Source organism: Sciurus carolinensis, chromosome X, assembly GCF_902686445.1.
Source record: "Sciurus carolinensis chromosome X, mSciCar1.2, whole genome shotgun sequence".
NCBI lineage: Eukaryota > Metazoa > Chordata > Mammalia > Rodentia > Sciuridae > Sciurus > Sciurus carolinensis.
Genome location: NC_062232.1, coordinates 110,637,260 through 110,665,100, shown reverse-complemented (window position 1 = coordinate 110,665,100; position 27,841 = coordinate 110,637,260). Strand labels below are relative to the sequence as shown.

The 27,841-nt window shown below is 43.0% G+C and overlaps 1 long non-coding RNA gene across 5 annotated transcripts in view; it reads right to left on the bottom strand.

The window, feature by feature from the left end:
• LOC124972077 (uncharacterized) overlaps nt 1-19,006 on the bottom strand; it is a 42,038-nt gene extending 23,032 nt beyond the window's left edge. For 3 of the 5 annotated variants that reach the window (XR_007106430.1, XR_007106427.1, XR_007106428.1), the window contains exons 1-4: nt 18,891-19,006; nt 13,925-14,009; nt 10,738-10,885; nt 145-305 (exon numbers count right to left, since the gene is read on the bottom strand). This is a non-coding gene — a long non-coding RNA (uncharacterized LOC124972077). The remainder of the gene's footprint in view (nt 1-144; nt 306-10,737; nt 10,886-13,924; nt 14,010-18,890) is intronic. The other 2 variants (XR_007106431.1, XR_007106429.1) reach the window with 2 other exon arrangements.
• Between the last annotated feature and the right edge of the window lie 8,835 nt (nt 19,007-27,841).

Here is a 27,841-nt window from a genome sequence, read left to right as displayed (position 1 = left end):
TTCTACACCTAAAATTTGGCTTTTCGCTTCCATTAGATATCAATGTGAGATCTATTATACAAAGCCCTGGATTCCATGATATTTAATACGCAGACTGAGTGACAAAAAACAACACACTTCAAAAAAACAAACTTAAGAACTTACCCACTCACCCTGTTGGCATCTTCTCCCTTCCAGAACTGTTTCCACGTGATCGAGTCTTCGTCTTCCCTTTTCTGCTCTCCACTCAACCTTCTTTTCCAGAGATATTTCTCATGGCATCTGATTGTCGTGGGCTCTTGGAGGCAAACCTCAGGTATCCTTGCCTGGGAAGGAGATGAAAATGTTTACAGCAAGGGCTGGGGAAGTGGGAATGCAGGCATGAGGCACTTGGTTGTCACCCTGGCTCCCATCCTTCCCAGGTCCCCTGGAGGACTCCTCCCTATTCAGACCCAGGCTCTAGGCAGGCTGGGCCCCCTGGGAGGCCTGTGTGAGGTGCAGCTCTCACGGAAGATTCCAGAGAGCTCACCATTGAATGCCAGCTCTACAATCCCACCATGAGTGACACCTGCATGGGACTGACTGTAAATTCTTAGAGCACAGGTGACACATGTTCTATCATGGCTTCATCAGCAAACAACGGGAGTACCACCATTTACCCATATCCTAGAATGTCCTGTGACTCTTTCCCACGGCTTTCCCACCTATGTGTATTCCTGGTTTTCACTAGGGATCCGTGGTATCTGTTTTCTTTGTTCACTGGGATTTGAAACTTGCAAGGGATTCAGAACATAGCCATGTTTTGATTGAGAGAAAACCACTACCATAAAACATCACATAAGATGCACACCATCTTTGACTTATCCAAGTCCATTGTTTCAACACATCTATACAAACATCTATACTGACAGAGAATTCCTAAAATCGATTTGCATTTCAATTCCATGGAATCATCCATTCAGTTTAGACGCCATAATTTCACTTCTGGTTCCTGGGCAGTATTTGGTAGTGTCATGAAACATTTGCAAGACTTGGGTTTCAGGAACTTTGAAACCATTCTCTAAGGTCTCATGTACTGGACTGGTCTTTACAAAGCATTTGTGTTTATTAACTTTTTTTTCCACACAACATCCTTCCCTGGTTATATCTATGCACAGATCAATATAACACTTACGCTTACTCCAATACATCCTCTCTCCATATTGTATTAACGTCTAAGTATATACTAGAGCAACATTCAGTTTTCTAAACTTTCTACATTGAACAGAACAAGATAAGATAGTAAAAGTCTATATCTCTACAATTCGGTCACCAACATGAATGCCTCCCCCCCGAGAACGTTCACCAGGAGCATCCCTCCATTCACATAGGGCTTTAGGTTTTCATTAAAGCCTCTGTTTATTTACACATAAATAAATCAATATATAAATCCCTTGCTCCCAAAATCAGAGTGCATCACAATTGTAATACTGACCATCAGCATGCAAATATACAAGTTAAAAAAGTTGGAAGTTGGGTGGGGTCGTGTATGCCTATAATGCCAGCCAATAGCGAGGCTGAGGTAGGAAGATCACATGTTGAAAGAAGCCGTAGCAATTAAGTAAGGGCTTAAGGAACTCAGTGAAACATGTCTCAAAAAAAAAAAAAAATTGGGACAGGGATTATTGCTCATTGTTTAAGATCTCCTTTGTTCAACCCCTGAACAGAAAAAAAAAAAAAAAAAAAAAAAACACTTGCATGTGCAGAAGAATGGATGTACCCACACAAAGCACACGTATGTTTATCCATAGAAAAAGGTAAGCATGTGACATTTCACAAAGTCTGCGGCATCAACTTACATGACTGACATAGATCCACAAGAATATCTAGTTTAGAATGATTGGAACATATGGCAGGAATATCCCAGCAAGGCCACAAAAACGTCTCTAACCAGGCGAATATTGGGCAAGGAACACTTGTACACACTTGGTGGGATGGAATAGGAGCACACACACAGTGGAGATCAGTATGCAGCTTTCTCCAAAACAGGGGTGGGGACCACCATTCCAGCAGATACACCATTTTGCAAATTTATCCAAAGAAAAATAAGGTCAGCATGCCATGGTGATGCACGAATACTCATCTTGAAGGCAGCACAATTCACAAGTTATGGATCCAGCTTCTGCACAACATTCTGGGTGAGAACGATTCCAGATCATTGAGCTATTTTCTCTCACTCTGCTCGCTGCCTCTTCATGTTGGTGATCCCATCCCTTGAGGAAAAAAAGAGATGGCCACTCACCATCCATTCTGTCTTCTCTCATTTCTGCAAGAAACCACTGCCAGATCCAAGGACAGGAAGAATCATTCCTATATTTTCACCTAAATTTTGATAGGATTGGCTTTGACAATAAAAACACCGATGGATTTAGGTGAATATTTGCACAGGTTCCACCGTATAACAGCTCTCCAGGTATAGGGTTGAGCGTCCATCCTCCTTGCACATCGACTGCCCTGGAAGAAGGCCCGATTATTCTCTGGCCTTCTCCTCAGGCCCTCCTGGACTCCAGACAATTGGGCCCACCTGTGACCCACTGGACACACAGCTGATGCTGCCCTATGCCACCTAGAACTGACCTGTCCTTGTGGTTGTCCCTGGTGGTAGAAGGGATTTGAGCACAACAGCATGGTGACGTCACCTAGGGGATTGCTATCTCTTGCTCCAAGGACCTGAACAAGAAGTTAGTATGCACAGTGCCTGCATTATCCTTTTAAGAGTCCCCTCAGGTCCAGTCTGCACAGCCTAGCACTCAGGCCCAGCCCCAGGACTTCCTGTGGGAGGATCTCCTGGCCGCCGCCATTCCACTCCGGGCCCCTAGCTCTGCAGGCTCTATACTCCGTCACAGCACCAGTGTCCAGGGCCCCTGAGGGCCCTAGGAAAAGGCAAGGAGACCCAATGGGAGTCCAAGCCTCTTGCCACTCCCTGCTGCCCAGGTCTTCCCAACCGCTAGGCCTCCTGGGAAGGAGGCTTTCATGGCGCTGGGTGACTGGAAACTGTGTCCTCACGATGGCAGTAGAGCTGCAGACATGGCCACCAGCACTGGTCCTGAGCACTCTTCTCCCGCCCTTCCTGTCTGAAAAAACGCCACCAGAGACAAAGGCTCAAGGAAACATGGCTGCCTTCTCTTCTGCCCTCTGGGATGGAACCAGTTTTGTAGGCGCCTTTTTATTTTGGAGTTTGGAGTTGGAATTTGAAATCTTTCAAAGTTTTTCAATTTTGAGGCAGCATTTTGCATGTGGTTCACACTGTCCTCGACCTTGAGGCCACAGTCCTCCATGGGTCTCCAGTATGGGAATACTTATAGTTTTAGCAGATACCACACTGGGCCCTGAATCTGCTCTTCTGTCATCAGGACTGGGGTGCTGGTGGAACTTACTCTTCCACAGGATCTTGTCCGTTTAGTTGTCACTTCCTTGACTCAGTGGTACAGGCTCTGGAGTTCCTGGAACATCAGGTTCTCTCCTGGGAGGATAAAGTCCTTGGATGAGAAGAGACAACTGAGGTAGCAGGGAAGCTGGAGGAGACCTTCTCTAGGAAACAACTCAGCAATGCAAGGGGTCTGCCACCTGGCTGTGTTCCAGTAAAAGCAGGCATCCAGGATTCCTTGTGTTTGTAGCCTTATGAACCCAATGGGAGGCCATAGTTTCTCATGTGAAGTCAGAGGCCGGCCTGATACTCATACTTACTTTTGCATCCATTTCTATCTTTCTCTCCTCATAAACATGAGAACATTTTCCTATGGCATGATATATGCTTCTACTACTGACTGTGAATTTATGGGGTAGATGTCTATATGTGTTTTATGCATAAAATTTTGGTGAAAGGATGGGAAAAAACATACCATACACACGGACTCAGCAAAAAAGCTGGAGTATCCATCCTCATGTCAGATAATGTGGACTTCAGGCCAAAGTTAGTCAGAAGGGATAAAGAAGGACATTTCATACTGCTTAAGGGAACCATAAATCAGCAAGGCATAACAATCAAATATCTATGCCCCAAACATTGGCTCATCTATGTATGTCAAACAAATCCTTCTCAATTCCAGAAATCAAATAGACCACAACACAATAGTACTAGGTGATTTTAAAACACCTCTCTCACCACTGGACAGATCTTCAAAACAAAAATTGAACAAAGAAACCAAAGATCTCAATAACGCAATCAATAATTTAGACTTAATGGACATATATAGAATATACCATCCAACAAAGAGTGAATACACTTTCTTCTCAGCAGCACATGGATCCTTCTCTAAAATAGACCATATTCCATGCCATAAAGCTAATGTTAACAAACACAAGAAGATAGAGATCAGATCATAATGGATTGAAATTAGAAATAAATGACAGAATAAAAAAGTGTAAATTAAGGGTAAATTTTAAAAGGTCTGTGTGTATATACAATTAAACAGCAGTAAAAACTATTCCAAGTTTTTCCCTAAGGTCATATATTGGTTCAGTCTATATCCTAAAATGACAAATATTTCTTAAAATATTAATTTACTCAATATTGTGTCTGTTACGTTTTATTCTCTAGAGCAACTAGTCTTAAAAGTTGGGGTTTGTACAAACTTCTGGTTAAAGAGCAACTGTTATTTTAGCATATTGTATTATATTACAAAGTCTAAATTTTCTTTAAAACCTAAACTTGCTTAATCTAGAACATCAATGTAATTGTGATGCTATTTTTCTTCTTTGTACACTAAATATGTTCATATCTCCCAGGTACACAAGTCTTTAATGTGAAAGGTTTAAAGGAACATTTTATCAAGCTGCTGTTCTCCAAACTAAAGGTTTTGGTAACAGTATCTTTTACACTGGGTTATAAAAATTGAAAGGTACTTTTTAAAAAGATAGTAAGAGCCTGGTCTATTTAAAGGCTACATGATGAAATGGCTGTAACTTCAACACATTTAAAGTTGTATTCAAAAGATTGATTTATATTGTAAAGATCACTGTGATCTCAAACAGGGGTAAATGGTATATTTTAACTACTATCTGTTAGTGCTTTCGAAAAGCATATTAGGTGGTCATGTATAAACAGATCATAAATAAAAGTATAAAAATAACTATAAAGTTATAAGCAATAAAGTTAAATCCCAATACTCTTTCTTTAAGACTGATAAGACTGGTTTGCTGGATGTTTAGGACCCAGACTAAAATTAAGATCCAAGTGCCAAGAAAACCAATAGTTGCCTCGCGCCCTCTGAGTTAGCTTAAACCTAGGGAACAAAGGGAAGAGCTTTACACTTCTGGTTCACATGACCTCCCAATCAGGGAAATTACTGGGACCCAAAAAGAAAGCCAACAGGGCACATCCTGCAAAAGAGGAGGGTCACTGGAAAGGGGAGAGATCCCTGATGCCTCCAAGAAAGCCACATGGTCAGCAAGACCTTGACCCACCCTAGCACAGATGGCACTAGCAAAGATAAGAGGGGGCTCACAAGGTCCCCAAGAGTAACCCGCAAGGGAACTCAGCTGACTCTTTAACAACACATAGGAAAGAGGTCAATTTGAGTAGCTTGATCTTAAACCCTAGAAAAAACAGGTAAACCCCAAACACAGCCATTCCTGGATATGTTAAAAACAAAACAAAAGTTATTTTAATATAACTTGAGATGTACACTTGGGTTAGCCCCCCAAAATAAGTAAGACTTGAGAAAAATGCCTGATAACGATCAAGCGAAACTGCTAGAGTCATAAGTTTTCCTGAGTTTAAGGCCAACAGATCTTCCTAACTTCCCACACAGGAAGCTTTAATCAATGTTTGCTGGTATGATTCTCTCGCCCTAAGTAACAAAGATAAAGGGATCTCTACTGAACACAGAGGTCATGCCAATAAGAAGATATTTTTAAAAATCAGATGACATTAGGTAACTCAACTAAATGCTGTGTTTACCTTTCTGATACCTCCTACAATGTTAAGGATTACAAATAAAGGACTTTCCTGCCACAGCCTTGTTAGACTATGTTAGGCCTTGTTATGGGGAGAACTTCTCAGCTCTTCCACCTCCTGAACCAGACTTTTACTCCTTGATGGACCCGATTTCTAAAAGGAGACTCCAAACTGCTTGTCCCACCACATGTCACCTCTCTCAGCTAGAAGCAGCAAGAGCTGTCATCCCCCTTTTCCCTACAGCAGTAACAAGTCACTAAAATTAGAAGGGACATAAAATTACACTCAGTATAGATAGGTGATCAGGACCAAACACAAAATGGAGGCTGATATGGGTCCAGAATGTTGGAAACCACCTCGGAGAGATTAAAATGTTAGTGTTCCAGAGCCCTTTCCTCCACCCTTACCACGATAACCTGTTCCTACTCTAACCTGTGGCTAAGTCTATCCAACAGGTTCAACTTAGGAGAGAACCAGTCCCAAGAGACCATTGGTTTCCAATACCCATTCCAGCCAGGAGACTACGTCTAGGTCAAATGGTCCCAGAAAGATGGATTAATTCCCCTCTGGAGTGAAAAGGACCTTATTCGCAACATGGATTCATCACATATGAGTGAAGACAACAGAAAAATGGACAGCCCTCAGAGACCCCAACCACCCTCTAACAAAAAGACTAATAAAATGCTAATCATAAATCATGGTTTTTACTCTTCCTTAAACTATGTTATAAGGCCCAAGATGGTAAGACAACATATTTCGTTGGTCAAATTAATGGCATGGCCATTACAATCTCTTACCTAATTTATAAGATAAATCAAGCATTTGATTGTTTCCAGAAAAAGGTGGGAATGTTATGGTGCAGCTATATGGACAATGAACAAACAGACTTCATTTGATGCTGAGATTCCATGTCAGGGAGGAAATGCTTCTCCTGTGGGAACACCCCACAGTCCTGTATATCGACATACTCAGCATCAGGTGAATAGGGGAAACCTGAAGATAAATCCTCATGAACATCGCTTCAGAAAAGGAGACATGACTATTGCTTCTGTGGAAATTGTAAGAGTTTCTCCGTGGTATGGTTTGAGTGGCTGTGCCCTGGAGATCCTCTGTACCCGTCAACAGGTGATTAGCACAGCAGGCTTGGCAACACAAAATGGCAATTCTTATACAATGTAAAATTGTTCTCTTTTTGGATCCTATTTCTCTTGGACAATGTACCCTGTCAGAGAAGGAGTGTCTAGATGTAAGTAACCATTCTTACCTGGTACCTAACTAAGGTCTTTTAGACCCACTTCCCATTCTGCTTATGGTTTTGGATCTCACGATGTTAGTTTGCAGTGTTGAATCACAGCAAGAGTCATTTATGATTGAAATACTGATATGGTATAAAAACCGTGCAACCCTATGCTCAGGTCTATTGTCCCAATAGCCATTTTGGGCAAGGTGTGAGACAGTCAGCTGGCCAGCTCTATAGACTCTCAAATTTGGACTTCTCAGTGGTGATTGGTCTGTTCTTACGTTGCGCCCCCCAAAACCACAACTGAGAAGATAAGATGGATGGGAATATCATGAACACCCAGTCTTGTACATCAACATTCTCAGCATGAAGTGTAAAGGGGAAATCTGAAAATAAACCCTCATGAACATCACTTCAGAAAAGGAGACACCCCTAGTGCTTCTGTGGAAAGTATGAGTTTCCCCATGGTATGGTTTCAGTGGCTGCACCCTGGAGATCCTGTATTCCAAAAATACTTCCCAAAATTGTATGTCACTGGGAACTGAAGGACAACTAGGAGATGATTGTCTCATGAGGACTCTGCCTTCATGCAGTCACAGATCAGTCCACTCACGGTTTTAAAGATTTTTCTCGGGAATGACCTGGCTGTAAAAGCCAGTGGTCTCCAAGAAGCCTCTTCTGTCTCTCCTTGGGATGGTTTCCCTCATATTCAGCAGGAAGACCCTCATCAAAGGCTCAGCAGATGCCAAGCTCTTGGACTTCCCAGTGTCCTGGGTCCAAGAAAAGTCTAGTCTTTACAGATTCAAGCAACATTTTGCTATGGTGACAGCACCTAGGGAAGACATGTCACCACGTGCATATTGCCTCTCCAGAAGACTTATGTATTTACACCTTTGTTTCCAAGCTGATGATGTTTCAAAAATGGAGTAAAAGAGGTTGAACGTTGTCATTTCTCTCAGCTGGTGTTAGCACTCACAACCACTGAGGGAGGAACACTGAGTGAGTGAAACAGAATAATGCAAGGAGCAGGGCCCAACCTAACATGAAATCAGAGAGAGCAGAGGCCCAGTGGAGGAAGGCATTCCACTGGGGCCTCCCTGTGAGCTCAGATGAAAAACTGAAGGATAAAGAAGCTGGAGGCCGCTGCACAGACAACACAACTGTCCCCAAGTCCTGGTCAACGTGGGCAAACCATGTCTGAGAATCACAGAATACATAAGCATTTTTCAATAAAAGCAGAGTTGGAAGGAAAAGCAGTACTGAGAGCTAGTTTGTCTCCATGGAACTGGGCAAAGCACAAGGTAGCCAGGTTTCCTGGTGCCTTTCTCTCCAGGTGGCGTTTTTTCAGACCGCCAGGGCGGGAGAGGAGCGCGCAGGAGCAGGGCTGGTGGCCATAGCTGGAGCACTACCGCCATCGTGAGGCCCCAGTTTCAAGGGGCCCTGCGCCATTACAGCCTCCTTCCCAGGCGGCCCAGCTGCGGGCACGATGTGGCTTTGTGGAGGAGTTGGGAGAGGCTTGGGCAGCGATCTGGGCCTCTGGCCTTCTCCCCGGGCCCTGAGGGAGACCCGGGCCCTGGCGCGCTCTCAGCAGAGACCCTGGAGAGCCAGGGGCCCCGAGAGGACCGGCTGCAGCAGGAGACTGGTCACCGGAAGTCGTGGGGCGGGGCCTAGGAAATGCGCTGGGTGCACAGGAGCCAAGGGACCCACTCAGGGGCTGAGGGCTGGAGGTCGCCTTGGCTCAGGGTGCCCAGCGGCAGGAGGAGCCGAGTTCCCTGAAGTGGCGGCTGGCGGCACCTTTTTTGGCCGAAGGGGAAGCGGGGCCAGGACTTGACTTCCGGGGTTCCTGCTGCCGCCAAGGGCGCGCTGCAAGATCTGCATGCGGAGCAGGGCCTGGCCACCGCGTGGACTGAGGTGTGTTCCGTGGTCCACCTGTTCAGAACCCGGCATAGCCAGCCTGGGGCCTCCATGGCCTGGTGGACTCCTGTGGGGTAGAGGTAGCGAGCAACCTGGGCCACCAAAGTGCCCCATGGCGAGGCACTGGCCCGACAGGGCAAAACCCTTGCTGCCTCCTCCATGACCGCCTCCATTCTGCGTTGTCACGCGGGCCCTTGGGGCCCTTGCTTAGGCCTTGCCCCCAGCCCCGGTGCTGGGTTGGCTCCTCCTCAGCTGTGACCTGGTGGCTGGCTGCTCAGACACTGGGCTCCCTCACTCTCTGCTCCATGACACCTGCGAGCTGATCTGGCCCTGCAGTATTGCAGGCCAGTGCCCTGTTCTTCAGGGTGAAATTCCACTGGACCTCTGGGACCGCGGACCGCTCTATCACTGCGTGTACCCCAAGCACCCCAGCAGAGAGGGTGACCAGCTGTGCATGGCAGGGTGCTACTTGTGGAGACCAGAATCCTGGGCTTCCTGCACGCCCTGGAATGGTGAAGATCCCTGCAGCCTGGGTCTCTCAGAGAGGGAGCGTGTTGCTCTCCTGACTCCCTCAGTGGGCATTTCCCCTGTAATCAGCTGTGGAGGCCCAGCTCCCACTGAGCAGCTTGCCGAAGGCTCCTGCCTATTCCTGAGCTGCAGGACTATGAGGCTTTCTGTGGCTCATCCACGACAGAGAACTGCCCTTCCTTGCACTTACTGAGCCCAAAACCACCAGTTTGTGTCACGAACTCTGAGCCACTTGTCCATTCCTTTGGGCCCCATCTATTTTGTGGTGTCAGGCGACAAGTGGAGGTGACCTGTATGGTTTCCCTCATGCCCTGTTCTTCAAACTGTAGACATGATGCTACACAAATGTGTGTTTAATATGCAAAGGGTTAATCTGGTAATGGGTCATTTATTTATTCTTTAATATCAAAATGAGAAGTTTACAGTTCAGTAAAATAAACACCCTCTGGGGTATCTCAAATACAAAAAAAAAAAAAATAGAGAAAAAAGGCTAATACAGACTCTTTAGGGTATCAGCCTTGTGTTCTTCCCCTTGGAGAAATAGCAAGCATTCCCTTTCTTGATGGCATGGTGCTTTGGCACTTGGATCCCTCCTACAAGTGTTGAGAGATAGGTCTCTTCTGGTGGCACCTGTGTGCTCATTCCTGGTGTCCATCACCACCCAGGATCAACACCAAGACTCTGCATTTGTGCTTTGCCTCTGCCTGGGTGACACAAAGAGGTTGTGAGGCCCAGCTTGAAGCTGGCCCGGTTGGACCTCCACAGGCCCAGCCTTCTTCACCTGCAGGGGCTTTAGTGCAGGAAGAGCTCTGGGCTCTGAATTTTAAGAAACCGTGTCAGGATGGCAGTATTGCCCCAACAAACAGAACTGGCCTTGCCTCCAGGTGCTCTGCCTGTGCCCATCCTATGGGTGGTGGGGAGGATTGCAGACGACAGGAATACCTCGGAAACCATGGCTACCTGACATTTTGCTCAATTTGAGAATATGTGATCCACTCCTACAATTTGTCTTTTCCTTTCCATTTGATATCAATGTGAGATCTAATGTGCCAAGTCCTGGGTTCTGTGGCAATAACACAAACAAGAGAGAGAAAAAAAGACAGTTCAAAAGGACAAACTTAAGTCCTTAGCCACTCACCCCGTTGGCATCTTCTCCCTTCCAGAACTCAGTTTCCACGTGATCGAGTCTTCCCATTTCTGCTCTCCACTCAACCTTCTTTCTGCAGCGATTCCTCATGGCATCTGATTGTCGTGGGCTCTTGGAGACAAACCTCAGGTATCCTTGCCTGGGAAGGAGATGAAATGTTTACAGCAAGGGCTGGGGAAGTGGGAATGCAGGCATGAGGCACTTGGTTGTCACCCTGGCTCCCATCCTTCCCAGGTCCCCTGGAGGACTCCTCCCTATTCAGACCCAGGCTCTAGGCAGGCTGGGCCCCCTGGGAGGCCTGTGTGAGGTGCAGCTCTCACAGGAGGGTCCAGAGGGCTCACCACTGAATGCAGCTCTACAATCCCACCATGAGTGACACCTGCATGGGACTGACTGTAAATTCTTAGAGCACAGGTGACACATGTTCTATCCTGGCTTCACCAGCGTTTATCCATATCATATAGTGGCCTGTGACTCTTTCCCATGGCTTTCCCACTTTGTGTATTCCTGGTTTTCACTAGGGATCCGTGGTATCTGTTTTCCTTGTTCACTGGAATTTGAAGCTTGCAAGCGATTCAGAAAATAGCCATGTTTTGATTGAGAGAAAATCACTATCATAAAACATCATGTAAGACGCACACCATCATTGACTTATCCAAGTCCATTGTTTCAACACATCCATACAAACATCTATGCAGACAGTGAGATGCTACCATCCCTTTGCATTTCAATTCCATGGAGTCATGCATTCTGTTTACACACCCTAATTTCACTTCTGATTACAGGCAGGGTTTGGTAATGTCATGAAACATTTGCAAGACTTGGGTGTCAGGAACTTTTAAACCATTCAGAAAGGTCTCATGTATTGGGCTGATCTTTACAAAGCATTTTGTGTTTATTAACAGTTTTTTCACATAAAATCTTTCACCAGTTACATCTATGCATAGATTGATATATAATGCATAATGCAATACATCCTCTCTCTATATTGTATTAAAGTCTAAGTACATACTAGAGAAACATTGAGTTTTTAAAAATTCCTACATTCAATACAACAAGGCAAGATAGCAAAAGGCCACATCTCCACAATTTGGTCACTAACATGAATGCCCCCAGAGAACCTTGACCAGGATAGGACCTCCATCCACATGCAGCTTCAGACTTTCATTAAAGTCTCTGTTCATTTACAAATATATAAAACTAAAGATATAAATCCCTGGCCCCCAAGTCAGATTGCATCGCAATCCTTGTACTACTGACCATCAGCACGCAAATATACAACTTTAAAAAGTTGCAAGGTGGGCAGTGTGGTGCATGCCTGCAATGCCAGGCAATAGGGAGGCTGAGGCAAGAGGATCACACGTTCGAAGCCAGACTCAGCAACTCAGCAAACCCTGCCTCAAAAAAAAAAAAAAAAAGAAAAAAATGTGAAACACGGGTTATGGCTGAGTGGTTAACAGCTCCTGTGTTAATCCCTTGCAACAACAACAACAACAAAATTGCATATGCACAAGAATGGATGTACCCACACATAGCACATGTACTTCTATCCATAGAAAAAGGTGAGCATGTGACATTTCACACAGTCTGCGGCATGACCTTACACCACTGACATAGATTCACATCAATATCTAGTTTTGAATGCTTGAAACATACGGCAGGAATATCCCAGCAAGGACCATCCCGCCACAAAAACGTCTCTAACCAGGTGAATATTGGGGCAAGGAACGCTTGTACACACTTGGTGGGATGGAATAGGAGCGCACACACAGTGGAGATCAGTATATAGGTTTCTCCAAATCAGGGGTGGGGACCACCATTCCAGCCAGATACACCATTTTTCAAATTTATCCAATGGAATGATAACATCAGCATGCTGTGATCATACACAGGTACCCATCTTGAAGGCAGCACAATTCACAAGTCATAGATCCAACTTCTGCAAAACATTCTGGGTGTGAGAATGATTCCAGATCATTCCATCTATTTTCTCTTACTCTGCTCGCTGCCTCTTCATGTTGGTGATCCCATCCCTTGAGGAAAAAAGAGATGGTCTCCCCACCATCCACTGAGTCTTCTCATTTCTGCAAGAAACCACTGCCACATCCAAGGACAGGAAGACTCATGCCTATATTTTCCCCTAAAATTTCAAAAGTTTTGCTTTGACCATAAAAACCGATGCATTTCAGGTGAATTTTTGCACAGGTTCTAAGGGTAGGGTTGAGTGTCCGTCCTCCTTGCACATTGGCTGCCCTGGAAGAAGGTCCAATTCTTCTCTGCCCTTCTCTTCAGGCCCTCCTGGCCTCCAGACAATTGGGCCCGTTGTGATCCACTGTACATGCACCTGATGCTGCCCTACGCCACCTACAACTGACCTGTCCTTGTGGTTGTCCCTGGTGGCAGAAGGGATTTGAGCACAACAGCATGGTGACATCACCTAAGGGATTGCTATCTCTTGCTCCAAGGACCCTGAACAAGAAGTTAGTATGCACAGTGCCTGCATTATCCTTTTAAGAGTCCCCTCAGGTCCAGTCTGCACAGCCTAGCACTCAGGCCCAGCCCCAGGACTTCCTGTGGGAGGATCTCCTGGCCACTGCCATTCCACCCTGGGCCCCTCGCACTGCAGGTTCTATGTGGCGCCACAGTGCCAGTGTCCAGGGGTCCCTCGGGGCCCTAGGAGAAGGCAAGGAGGCCCAGAAGGAAGCCCAAGCCTCTTGCCACTCCCTGCTGGCCAGGTCTTCCCAACCGCTAGGCCTCCTGGGAAGGAGATTTTCATGGCGCTGGGTGACTGGAAACTGTGTCCTCACGATGGCAGTAGAGCTGCAGACATGGCCACCAGCCCTGGTCTTGAGCGCTCTCCTCCCGCCCTTCCCGTCTGAAAAAACGCCAACCAGAGACTAAAGCTCAAGGAAACATGGCTGCCTTCTCTTCTGCCCTCTAGGATGGAACAAGCTGTGCAGGGCCTTTTTATTTTGGAGTTTGGAGTTGGAATTTGAAATCTTTCAAAGTTTTTCAATATTGAGGCAGCATTTTGCATGTGGTTCACATTGTCCTGGACCTTGAGGCCACAGTCCTCTATGGGTCTCCAATATGGGAATACTTATAGTTTTAGCAGATACCACACTGGGCCCTGAATCTGCTCTTCTGTCATCAGGACTGGGGTGCTGGTGGAACTTACTCTTCCACAGGTCTTGTCCATTCAGGTGTCACTTCCTTGACTCAGTGGTACAGGCTCTGGAGATCCAGGAACATCAAATTCCCTCCTGGGGAGGAAAAAGTCCTTTGATGAGAAGAGACAACTGAGGTAGCAGGGAAGCTGGAGGAGACCTTCTCTAGGAAACAACTTGCCAATGCAAGGGATCTGCCACCTACCTGTGCTCCAAGACAAGGAGGCCTTAGGGATTCCTTGTGTTTGTAGCCTTATGAACCCAATGGGAGGCCATAGTTTCTCATGTGAAGTCAGAGGCCGGCCTGATACTCATACTTACTTTTGCATCCATTTCTATCTTTTTCTCATTCAATATGAAAACATTTTTCTATGGCATGAAATAGGCTTCTACTACTGACCATGACTTCATGGGGTATCTGTCTTCAAATTTTTTTTTGTATAATTTTTCCTTATAAATCATATTTTATCACATGGCTTACAGTATTGTCTCATTACTAAACAGGTCTCTATGTTTTTTGTTTTTTTTTTCTTCAACCGAATGTTCCACATAGGCCTTTTTAGTTATTGATTTTAATTTTTGGACCAAGGATTGAACGCAGGGATGCCTAACCACCAGGAATCAATCCCAGTACCACCCACACAGACACAGCCTGTTAACTTATTATTTTGAGACAGGGGCTTCATCAATTGCTCAAGGTCTCACTCGTTGCTGAGGCTGGCCTCAAGTTTGCAATCCTCCTGCCTTGGCCTCTCACATTGCTGGGATGTGCGAAGTGGGCCACAAAGCCCTGCTCTTTAGTGAACTCAGGAGTGCTCTTTGACTCGGGGCCAGAAAATCAGCTTGTGCCGAGAAGAAGAGACCCTTTGGACTTGGCAAAGGCCTTGTCAACAGGGGAACACAGGGGTTCAGGACAAGTGGACTCATGGTTTGAGGACTGGAAGCAGCCTTCAGCTCCAGGCTGTAATTCTACTCACGCCTTTCGAAGAACCAAGGGAAAACTCAGCTGAGAAAGACTCCAGGCGCTGTGGCTTCCTGGCATTCAGCCCCACATCACCTAACATTCTCTGTCTTCCCCTCTGACTCTTGGTGGGCATGTGTTATAAACAGGAGATCTGGCGTGCAAAGCCCTGAGTTCCAGGACAGCACAACACACACACACACACACACACACACACACACACACACACACCGGAAAAAAATAAAAAGGACACATTTGAAAACTCAATTGTTGCATTTGGGAGGGGGTGCCAGGGAGAAGGTAAAGTAGATTGTAGGGATTCACAGGGAGGCTCCCAGGGACTAAGGGAGTGTTCTACCTGAGGTCTATATCCCAGCTCTATTCATGTGCTTATTTTGGGGTCTAGGGGGTTGACCCCAAGAGCACTTAACCACTCATTTTTATGTGGTGCTGAGGATGGAACCCTGGGTCTCACAAGTGAGAGGCAAGCGCTCTACCACTGAGCCACAACCCCCACAACCCAGCCCTGAACAGGATGTTTTCCAAATACATATAAATCCCGATCAAATTTGTTCAGAGTTTGTCCCATAATTCACCTTTTGACATTGGAATGGAGCCACTTTCTCCTGTTATGAGTTCTATGACCCTGATTTTTAAAATTTCTATTTCATTTTAGTTTCTATTTCTTCTCATTTGTAAAGTAATGCTGTTATTGCTTGGAACTTTTTCAGAAAACATGGACTATTTCATTGAAACAAATGACAAATATTACTTAACAGATATTAAAAACATATTTAAACTGGTAAGTGTTTCAGATCTAATTCATTTTTGCTTATGGTTGGCTTTAACATTGGAATAATTCTTCATCTTCCTCTACTGAAAACGAAATATAAAAGATGAAATATTCTCCTTTCATATATCAAAGAATTTGCAAGAGAAAGAAATCTCCAGGTTAAAAAGTCTCTGAGGTGGGGGTCATGTGGCTCAGTGGTGGAGCACTTGGCTAGCACGTGTAAGGTACTGGGTTTGAGTCTCAGCAACCTATAAAAATCAATAAATAAAGGTATTGTGTCCATCTACAACTAAAATAAAAAAGGTAATAAAATCCATGAGCTTAGAGAAATAAGTAGAGCACAAGCTTGTCTGGCATTCTGGCATTTCCTTACAGATGGCAAAGAGCACAAGACAGAAAAAAGCCTAAAAGGAACTACAACAATTAAAAATTACTTATGCTGTAATTCTGCCCCAAAGCAAGCGCCTATATACTACATGGTTACTGATTTATCCCATGATCTTTGAAGCAAAAGATCATTCCAATCTTTAAATGTTTTAGAGGGGAAATAGAACTAAATCATTCTCTAACATACTCTGAGCCTTGGTACCCAAATTAGACATAGAATGGAACTACAAAAGCCAGCCATGGGCGGGCACCCTGGCCCACACCTGTAATCCCAGGGACTCAGGAGGCTGAGGCAGGAGGATGATGAGTTCAAAGCCAGCCTCAGCAAGTTAGTGAGGTCCTAAGCAACTTAGTGAGACCCTGTCTCAAAATATAAAATCAAAGGGGCTCAGTGGTTAAGCCCCCTGGGTTCAATCCCCAGTGCTGGAGAAAAAAAAGAAGAAGAAGAAGAAGAAGAAGAAGAAGAAAGAAACCAATCCCAACAATAGAAAAACAAAAGCTGGGCACAGTGGCACATACCTGTGATCCCAGCAACTTGCTGAGATCCCAGTGACTTGGCAGGCTGAGGCAGGAGGACTGCAAGTTTGAGGCCAGCCTGAGCACCTAGTGAGGCCCTCTCAAAATGAAAAAGAGAAACGGCTGGGATGTGGCTCAGTGGTTAATCACCCCTGGGTTCAATGCCTGGCACCCTCCTCGCCCCCAGAAAAGAATGTGACTGCAAATAAAATTAGACACCCACTTATGAATATAGATATAAAAATTCTAAAATATTAGTAAATCGAATTCAGAATTTTGTAGAAGAAAGTAAATTGACCAAGTTGTATCCATCTCATGAGCACAAGGGAGGATAACTTGTAAAAGGAATAATTAATTGTCACTCACTGATTTTCCAAAAAAAGGGAAAAGTATATGGTCGTCTCAATAGGTACAGAAAACTGAAAAATACTTGGTAAAACTCAATACCATCGGTGATGCAAATTCTTATGAAACCATGAAAAGACAGGAATTTCCATAATCAGATTATCATTATCCATTTGTCATGCTGTATGAAACAGCACTTTTCAACTTGGCTTAGAAACAAGAACTTATCACAAATCTCCAAGTATGCTGCTGTCTTCCAGGCCTTGCGTGGATTATCAAGCATCTGTCATCAGCTAGCTTTGGGCCACACTGGCAGCTCTGCTGGTCCTGCCTCTTCCCTGTTGGGGGTAAATTCACTGTGGAGACCTCTAGTTTCTCCTCCCCAAGTATCTCACCCTCCAGGAGCCTCGCCTGAGTGTATTCACACCCTGGTCCCAAGTCCGCAAGGAAACAGTGGACACAGAGCGGACTCCCCAGGCCCGCATTGAGAACTGGCTTACCATAGACAGACTCCACATTTTTCTTCTTCAGTATGCAGGATTGAACCTGGGAGCACTCTACCACTGAGCTACATCTCCAGTCCTTTTTTCGTTTTTTATTTGGAGACAGGGTCTGGCTAAATTCCTGAGGCTGGCTTCCAACCTATGATCCTCCTGCCTCAGCCTCCCGAGTCGCTGGGATTACATGTGCCACCACACCAGGCTCAGACTCAAGCTTTTGATGGAAGGAGCAAAAATTCACACTTCAAGGGCATGGACACATGGAAAGGAACAATTAGGGCACTGACACACTCAGTGTACTTTGGGTATCTAGGAAACCTCCATCTCAATGTAGTGGTCAATGAGGAAACAGCAAAAGAATGTCTTTCTCAGCTATGAAAATAAAAGCCTACTCAATTACAATTCTACTACATACAGTCCTGCAGGAAATGAACAAGGAAAAATGGGATGGAAGCATTAGGAGTATAAATGAAAAATTTTAAATTATCATTAGGAATATAAATGAAAAAAATTAAATTATCATGTCTAGCTAGGTGTGGTGGAGCAAGCCTGTTATCCCAGAGACTCAGGAAGCTGAGGCAGCAGAACCACAGGTTGGACGGCAGCCTCAGCAACTTGGCAAGACCCTGTCTCAAAGCAGAAAATTAAAAGGAACTGGGATGTAGCTCAGTGGTAAAGTGCCCCTGGGTTCAATCCCCAGGATGAAAATAATAAAATAAAATGCTCTGTACAATTATAGATATATATATAAGAGAATGTATGAAAACTGTCCAGGTGTAAGAGCAATACATAAAAGCAGACTGAATCCTCTTTTTTCTTTTTTGTACTGGGAATTGAACTCAGGAGTGGATGAAGGACTGAGCCACATCCCCAGTCCGACTTTATTTTTTATTTTGAGACAGGGTCTCCCTAAATTGCTTAGAGACTGAATGAGTTGCTGAGGCTGGATTTGAACTTGCGATCCTCCTGCCTCAGCCTTGGGAGCCCCTGGGATTACAAGCATGTGAAATGGCACCAGGCCTTGTTTTCATTTTGAAACAGAGTCTTGCTAAGTCACTGAGGCTGGACCCCAAAGGAGACATAGGTTCTCAGGAAGGCTCGGTTTCTTTCCAGATACCTATAGAGTCAAGGACATTTTTGGTCAAAAAGAGCACATAAATTGTATGGTACGGAATCGTATTCAAGTTCCAGTGTTTCAATAAGAAAAAAATGTTAAAAATGCTAAGCTGGGCATGGTAGTGTAGGTCTGTGATCCCAATCACTGTCAAGGCTGAGTCAGGAGGATCACAAGTTTAAGGTCGGCCTTGGCAATTTAGTGAGCCCCCATCTGAAAGTAAAAAATAAAAAAGGGCTGAGGACGTAGCTCAGTGCTAAAGAGCTCCTGGGTTCAATCCTCAGCACCCCCACCAAAAACAAACCTGACATGGTTTAATGATATATAGAATACTATTACAATATTCATTATGGCTATTTACCAAATATTTCCATGGCTCTTCCTGGACGTTCTTAAAATCAGTGTTATTTGGCCAAGGATGGAGCTACATGCGTAGATCTAATTAAATAAATATCCTGACGTATTTCTGAAGTCCTGCCAGAATCCTCCATGCCAGAACATAACCAGGACCCACAAAGAAGGACTGCTGGACTATGCAGCCCACACTGGAGACAGAAAGAAGTGGAGAAAAAGAGCAGATACAGAGAAAGAAAGAAAGATAGCCAGCAGAAGTAAAATTTCAGCATACCTTATTATCTGGATTATCGTAAAATTATAGGGCACTTTTTGCCCACCTCTCTGAATTCTATATTAGTTAAATAATCTGTGTTGGAAAAAAGTGACTTTTTTATGAATCAAAAATTATTTTCATAGCTTAAATCATGCCTTTGGATAATTAAAGTGTATGCCAAAATGCTCCTGAAATAAAAAAGGAAAAAAGGATAAGAGAATAGACAATCTCTTCTCCTACAGTACTGAATTTTGGTAAAACATGTACATATATAGAAATTAAAGCGTGTCGATGTTTAGGTAAACGCAGGGAAAGCGGAAAGATGTGATCAGCATTTACATCAAGACTGTGGAATTCTGACTAGGGTGAATACTACTCTTAGTTTACTTCAGGAAATCACATTTGATAGCAGTCGTCCAATTGAAATAAGAAATCACATAATAACACTCCAGGCACAGTTGCACACACAGTAGGGACTGCGAAGGCTGAGGCAGAAGGATCACAAATTTGAGGCCAGCCTCAGCAACTCAGTGAGACCATGTCTCAAAGTCAAAAGAACTGGGGATGTAGCTCAGTGGCAAAGTGTCTCTGGCTTCAATCCCAAGCATCACCCCACTCCACCCCCAAAAAGCTACACGGGGCTTGACTCTGAGATCCTTAAATGAAAATAACTAAATATGAGTATTTACCTTGAGCAGCAGGTTGAAGCAACTGAAATAGGTCCTAAGAGGACATTTAAAAAGAAGGATGCCATTTTGGTGACTTTTGGCTTACTATGTGAGCCAGAAAATGGAGTACACCACAGAAGCCTGGAAACCGAGCTAGGTCAAGGACCACAGGGTCAAACGGCCCCAGGTGGGCTTATCCCAGCTTTGAGATCGCAGCAATTTCTTTTTCTCCAGCACAGATTCCTGAGAACTGAGGCTTGTATTGGAAAACTCGAAAATGAAGATGCTTCAGATCCGATGTCGACTAAAGAGGATTATCGCCAAGCCATAGTCTACTGGAAAGGGCATTCTTGAAAAGAAAGGATAGCTAGCGTTCAGTGGATCATACATGGCAAGAGCGAATTTCTTTGAATTGGGTAAAATGCAAGGCAGCCCTGTTTGCTAGCACCTTTGCCTCTTTCTGGGGCAGGGCTACTTAGCTTTTTTAGAACCACACTGAAATCATGATGAGGCTTTGTCAGGAGCCAAAGCTGTTGCTGTGAATTCCCATAAGATCCAGCGGTTTAGAAGTGTGGTAAATTCAAAGTCGGGATGGTCCCTGACCTTCAGGGGCCAGGACTGGGGCAGGGCTTTGCTTTCCTCTCACGGCGGACAGGAACGCAGGAAACCACTAGGACCTATGGGGAGCTCCTGGACATTTGTGTCCCGTCCCTGCCCCTTGAACCAGAAAGCAGTTAGGGTGGCACAAGGTGCTCCTGTACTTTGGGGCTTGAGCCCCCCGCATCAGCCGTGCTGGAGTGCCAGGGTGAGGAGCATCTCACTCCAGGTGACATCTAACAGCGCTGCTATGCCTCCCAGAGTCCCAAAGGCCCTCAAAAGTCTGGTGTCCCATTGCCGGGAGCAAGGAGGTCCTGAGGACAAGTGTGTGCCACCGTGGCACATTAAATAAATTCTGGTACATCAGTAGGAATGCAGATACACACACAAGAGTGACCAAAGATGGAGAAAGCCAGGAGGTATGTCCTGAGCCCAGAAGGTGACAGCAGGCAGTGACAGTACAGCTTTTTATCTAGAGCCCTGTGTGAAGGCCTAGTCACCAGTGGAACCCACTCTTTTCTCAGATTCTGTAAGGGGACAGAAATGGGTCACTCATTCAGCTGTGGCCTTTCCTGGAGGAAGATGAGACTCCTGAGGCTGGGGACCTAACGGTTCATTCATGTTAGTAAATGCCGTTCTCTCTGCTCGCTGCTGAGCCTTCTGCTGATGAACACTCCTTACAGGCCTGACGAGAGTCTCCTCCAGGGACTTTAAGATATCAGGGACCCAGAACACTTGCCTCTTTTAGGGGTACTCTACGTACCTGAGATAATCTCGGCATATGCTCACCCCAGAGAAAAGGCTGAGCAGCCCACGGCAACAAGCATTGGTATTTTGATCTTCGTGCTCTCTCTCCTAAATCCATTCCAGTTCAATGTCTGCATGAGTGTGTGTGAGAGAAAGAGAGAATTCCCATGGGTTGTTCATTTCCTGGGTTTTGAGTTTTTTCCTGCTAGCACACTTACATCACAAGGTCACCTCACATGTCATTAACTATCCTTCAGATGATTGGGTTTTTGTATCTTAGAAATTAACCAAAGACTTTGTTTTCTTCACTGTAAAAATTGACGTTTGCCAACACTATGGCACACACCTGTAATCCCAGCCACTCAGGAGGTTGAAGCAGGAGGATCACAAGTTCAAGACCAGCCTCAGCAACTTAGAGAGACCCTGTCTCAAAATGAAAACATAAAAGGCTGGGATGTAAACCAGTGATACAACGTCCTGGGTTCAATCCCCAGTACAGGAAAAATAAATAAACAAATAAGCGGCTATTTCCTTTCCACACATAAACAGAACTAACTACGCATAATGTTTAGCGAAATGGAATCTAATACTGAAAACTATATTAAAACCTGGGAAGTACACTTGGGTTTCTGATTTCCAGGGTACGCTCTGCTTTTTAATATTTCAAACCTTCACACATGTATAAAGTGAACACTGGATGTCATGACCTTTGAACAATTACTGTCAATGAGAAAACATGGTATAGATACACAATGGAGTTTTACTCAGCTATAGAGAAGAACGAAATTATCGGATTTGCCAACAAATGGACGGAACATCATGCTAAGTGAAGTCAACCAGACTCAGAAATCAAGGGTCCTGTGTTTGCTGTCATATGTGGAAGTTAGAGAGAAATAAGGAATGAAAAGAAAACCAAAAAAAGAATCCTAGGAAAATAGAAGCAAGACCAACGGAAGTAGAAGCGATTGAGAGAGAGGAAGGGGGGGAATAGGAAGTACTAAGGAATAAAATCGTGCTTTGTCCATGTATGATATACCACAATGAATCTGGATTATGTATATAATCATAACGCTCTAATTAAAACAATAATAATAATAATGATAGAAGGGAGCTCAGTAGAAAAGTGGATCAGGGGAAGGGAGGAGGGAAGGGAAAGAGAACTTACTGGGAATGAGATCGATCACATTATTTTATATGCATGTATAAATATGGCATAATGAATCCCACTTCTATGTATAATTATAATGTACTTATAAAAAATAAAAATTTTAAAATAAAAAATGCATATATGGAGATCCTTACACAGAGTGAATCACCCAAATTTTCTCAAGATTGTAACTGATATATACCCATAGGTTAATAACTTGTCAAATACAAATGTTATAGAAATGAAAATTAGTCAAGGCTAATGATTAAACAGTCTTCAATATAAAATAAATTCAATGCTGGCTTTGCTTTCAGTTGTCGTATCCTTACAATATACATTGAGGATAATGCTCTAATATATATGAAGAAATAATTACATTTGCCCTTTCTTGTTTAAAAAGGAGAAAGAAAATTACCTCCAAATGTGTACTGTGAATAGTTTGGTTGGAAGACTTTACTTGCACATATTCACTTTTCAGAATCCATGATTTGCACACAAGTTAGGATAATCATACATGAAATAAGCAGAGAAAGACAGACTTTTCCCATTTCCCTTTTCTTCTTCATTTTTAATTTTTATTGTGTGTGTGTGTGTGTGTGTATACCTGGTATTGAACTCAAGGGCGCTTAATCGCTGGGCCACATTCCAGCTCTTTCATATTTTATTTAGAGAGAGTATCACTAAGTTGCTTAGGGCCTCACTAAATTGTTGAGGCTGGCTTTCAACTTGCCATCCTCCTGCTTCAGCCTCCAGAGCTGCGGGGATTACAGGAGTGTACCACTGCACCCGGTTTCCCTGGTTTTTTTTGTAACAGTAACTAGGATGGTTTGATTCAAAGATTAAATATGTCATTTTCCCTAATCAAAGATGTGGGGAACCTTCCCTGATCCAAATATACAAAAGGGAATTCACTCTTTGCCTGGACTTTAAGAGGACTATCTGGTATACCTCAACCACACGAAATGCAGCCTAAGGGAAGATAGGCCCTTTGGCCCTCCCAGTTGTCTACCATTGCAAAGGAATGCAGTTATCCTTATTTGTCCCTGTTCTGTTTGTCTTCTATGAGAATGTGGCTGTATCCACTTTTGAAAGGCAGAGTCTTGGACAAAAGGTGTGTACTTTAGGATTTCAGGACAAAAGGAGAGAAGAAAATGTTGGAAATTCTAGGCCTGGGGGGTGCCATCTCTACTCATGTGACTTCCCAGGGAGTGGCCCTCCATTTTCTAGAAGGCATAACTACCCCTTTTGCAGTTGGTAGAAGGCCGGTATTTGGCTCAGCTTCTGGGATTCATCTCTTACAGCCTACGTAGCTCTATTGGTTTATGACATGTCCTACGTAGGGTACCAAATGTACCTTTCTGTTTATTTTTTAAATCAAACAATTGTTGCAATTATTTTTCCCATATTTATATCCCTCTCATTGCAACAGCAGCTAACTTACAATTCTGTATTTTAGAACAAGATTATTCTGTTTCAAGTGAATCTTAGGACCAGACCATTGGACATTCGCATTCACTGTTACATTTTGCATTTTTGTGTTGTTTCCAACATCTGATTGCCAGGTAGAAATACATTTTATTTTATGTACTTTTTTTTGTCCTGGGGATTTAACCCAGGGGTGCTTCCGCACTGAGCCACAAAAGGTTCTTTTTATTGATTTATTTCTTTTAATTTTGAGACAAAGTCTCTCTCACCAAGTTGCTGAGTCTGGTGGTGAAATTATGATCCTCCGCCCTCAGCTACCTGTGTCTCTGGGATTGCAGGAGTGGGTTACCACACCTGACTTTTTACGTACATTTGATAAAGATTTTTAGTTGTAGATGGACACAATTACTTTATTGTATTTATTTTCATTTTTAGTTGTTGATGGACCTTTATTTTATTTATTTATATGCGGTGCAATCAAACCCAGTCCTCACATATGCTAGGCAAGTGTTCTACCGCCGAGTCACAACCCCAGCCCTTTATGTGCATTTTTAATGACACTTTTCATACATATTTGCTGAGTAATGTACTCTTACACACATTTACATAAACTATGTAATTCTGCCAACTGACATGCTCACTTAGTGGATGTTTATTTTTTCATATGCATAGGTTTTTATAAATACATGTTGGGGCTGGGGGTGTAGCTCAGCGGTAGAGTAGTAGCATAGCATGTGAGAGGCCCTGGGTTCAATCGCTAGTACCACAGGAAATTAAAAAATAAAATAAAAATACATGTTGGATCATATCGAATCTAAAATTTTCCTACATCTTTAATGCATTAATTTTTTCACATGGGCCCATATCCTTAATATCATTTTCAAGTTTAACTTTTTCCTACAAGAATAGCTTTATTTCCCCAGATATCAAAAAAAGGTGACACATGGCATTTCAAAAATGTCCAAAACAGGAGAGAATTAATTAGAAATGAATCAATTTTCGGATTCTGTCTTTTATACATAAAAACAATTTTTTCGTGTGTGCGTGTGGTGCTGGGGATGGAACCCAGGTCCTTTGCGCATGCAAGGCAAGCACTTTATCACCTGAGCTATGTCCCTGGCCCCAGAAAAACAATTTTTATTTGTGACTTTTCTTTCTCTTGCAGACATAAATGCTTCTTATTCATAAAATGGGTTTTCTATTTAATATTTTTATATTATTTTTCAGATTATATAAGCATCTCGTCCAAACCTTTCTTTATTCTTTGAATGTGTTTTTTAGATATTAAAGAAATTATTTCATTTGTTTAAGGAATTAATCATGATTATTATTTGTAAAACTCATACTACATATATATGATGATAACAAATGTCATTTAAAATCTATTTCACTCACACATAATTAGTGCAACAAATTTGTTCCATGCTTTTGCTAAGGAAACGTAGATATATATTTTCTTTTTTTTAAGAGAGATAGTTCAATGAAATTTCATCACACATATATTTGTAGTCAACCTGTATTTGTTAAAAAATATATTGAAAAAGCACACAGAAATTTGTCATGACCAATTTATTTGCTCATCAGTATCCTTTCTATGTTAAACCTGGAGGTCCAAATATACATACACACTCTGTCAAACTCATTATGTTTTATATATATATATATATATATATATATATATATATATATATATACACACATACACATGTCTTTCCATTTCCACTTATGTCATCACACTGAATTAGAAGTTTTCACTTTTCTATTATATTTATATGTTATTTACGCTGGTACTAGGGACTGAACTGGGGTGCTATACCAGTGAGCTATAGCCTAGTCCTCTTAAAAATTTATTTGTTTATTTATTTTGATACTGGGAATTGAACCCAGAGGTGCTTAAACACTGAGCCTTATCCTCAGCCCCTTCTATTTTTTGTTTTGGAACAGGGTCTCACTAAGCTGCTTAGGGCCTTGCTCAATTACTGAGGCTGGCCTCAAACTTGTAGCTGGTATTACAGGCATGCATCACCGTGCCCGCTCATATATATCTTTTAAAGTTATAAAACTGAATCTTCAAAAGTAAACAATAAAAATAAAAAATAAACTAAATCTCCTACATTATCTTTTTTTAAAGTAAACCAGATTTAGTATTTTTTTAAATCTTTAAAATATTTTTTAGTTGTAGATGGACATAATTTCTTTCTTTCTTTCCTTTCCCTTTTTATTTCTCTCTCTCTCTCTCTCTCTCTCTCTCTCTCTCTCTCTTCTCTCTCTGTTTCTTTCTGATGCTGAGAATCAAGCCCAGTGCCTCGCACATGCCAGGCAAGTTCTCTACCACTGAGCCCTAACCCCAGCCCAGATTTAGTATTTTTACACCTAATTCTAAGCATCTTAGTTCACATTACCATAGCAAAATACCATACACTAAGTGATTTATAAACACTAGAACTTTATTTCTTATATTCCCAGAGGCTGGAAATTCCTAGAACGAAGTACTGGTCAATTCAGGTCCTGGCCAGGAACCTCTTCCTGGTTTTCAAATGGACAACTTCTTATATTCTCATGTGCCCAAAGGAGAAAGCTCTGGTCCCTTCATCTCCTCCTAAGGACAATAATCCCAATAGGGAGGCTTTCCCCTAATGACCTCATCTCAACCTAATTAGTTTCCAAATCCCAGCTCCAAACGCCATCGCATTGGTTTCAACAATGTGAACTCTGGGGGAACACAAACATTCAGTGCATAGTCTGAGGTTTTCTCCTCAGCCCCATGTGTAAGCAACACTGTAACAAATCACTACCTTTTTTATAGCTTGACAAAACATTTTATCTCAATTTCTGTGACTTAGGTCTGGGCACAGCTCAGCTAGATTTTCAGCTCAAGCTGTCCCAAGTCTCAAGAATGTGGACCTAAAAAAAAAAAAAAAAGAAATAAAAAGAATGTGGACCTAAAGCTGAAATTCAAGGCCAGGAGGACATCCCTGGGTACCAATCCATGTATCCTTGCCTGGCTCATCTCTAATGTCCCAAGGAATTCTGTATTGTCTGGATAAAGACCTAGATCTTATGTGTTGGACTGCTGGCAGCCATGTGGCTGGGGCCTTAGGTACCTGGATAGCTCTCTTCGCTACTGTACTGCATGGCAGAATCTATTCCAGCCAGAGGTTACTCAAAAGTTGTCCGGTGGTTTCTTTTATCATTGGAACATAGCACTTTCCTCATATCATTAGACTTGAACTGCTTTCTGTAACTTCTTTGGGAAATGTTTGTTTACCATTGATCTGTTTTTCTTTTTCATGAGGGGCAGGTACTGGGGATTAAACTCAGGGGTACTCAGTCACTCATTCACATCCCCAGCTCTATTTTGTACCTTTTTTTTTTTTAAGCAAAAGGTCTTACTGAGTTGCTTAGCGCCTCGCTTCTGCTGAGGTTGGCTTTGAACTCGCCATCCTCCTGTCTCAGTCTCCTGAGCTGCTGGGAATACAGGCGTGTGCTGCCATGCCTGACTATCATTTATCTTTAAAGAGAAATCTTAAAATCATTTGTCACTAAAAACTAAGACATGATGCTTACCCAGGATTCAGAAAACAGTCAAACACTAAGTGAAGCGCTGTCTGAAAACCTATTAAGGTCACTGATAAATTTTCAATTGTTTTAGTCCATTCAATACAGTCCTAGATTTACATTCCTCACAACACATTTCTATTAAAAGTGGATGTTTGTACATTATGATTTGCATGAAAATCTTCACTCTTGATTCCTGGGCAGTTAGACAAATGATGTAAAATTTAAGTCCTCGTTTTTAGTAAGTTATTATGAAAGATGATTCTCTTCCATACATTATATGTAGTAAATATATGTTACATATTTTCACCTTAATTATAAGTTAGCCTCATACTCATAGTTTTGTACAAAGACTTCTATACCATCTATATAAATTGCATGCTACCACATCAATATGTATTATCTTTATCTAGAAAGTGGTTTCTTTTCAAGTAATTACATTAATTACACCTGCAGCTGGCAACCTGTTCCCATTTTGAGAATTAAAAAGCAAAAAAAAAAAAAAAAAAAAAAACCCAAAGTATATGACAGCAACCAAACTGGAAGAAAATCTTAAACCT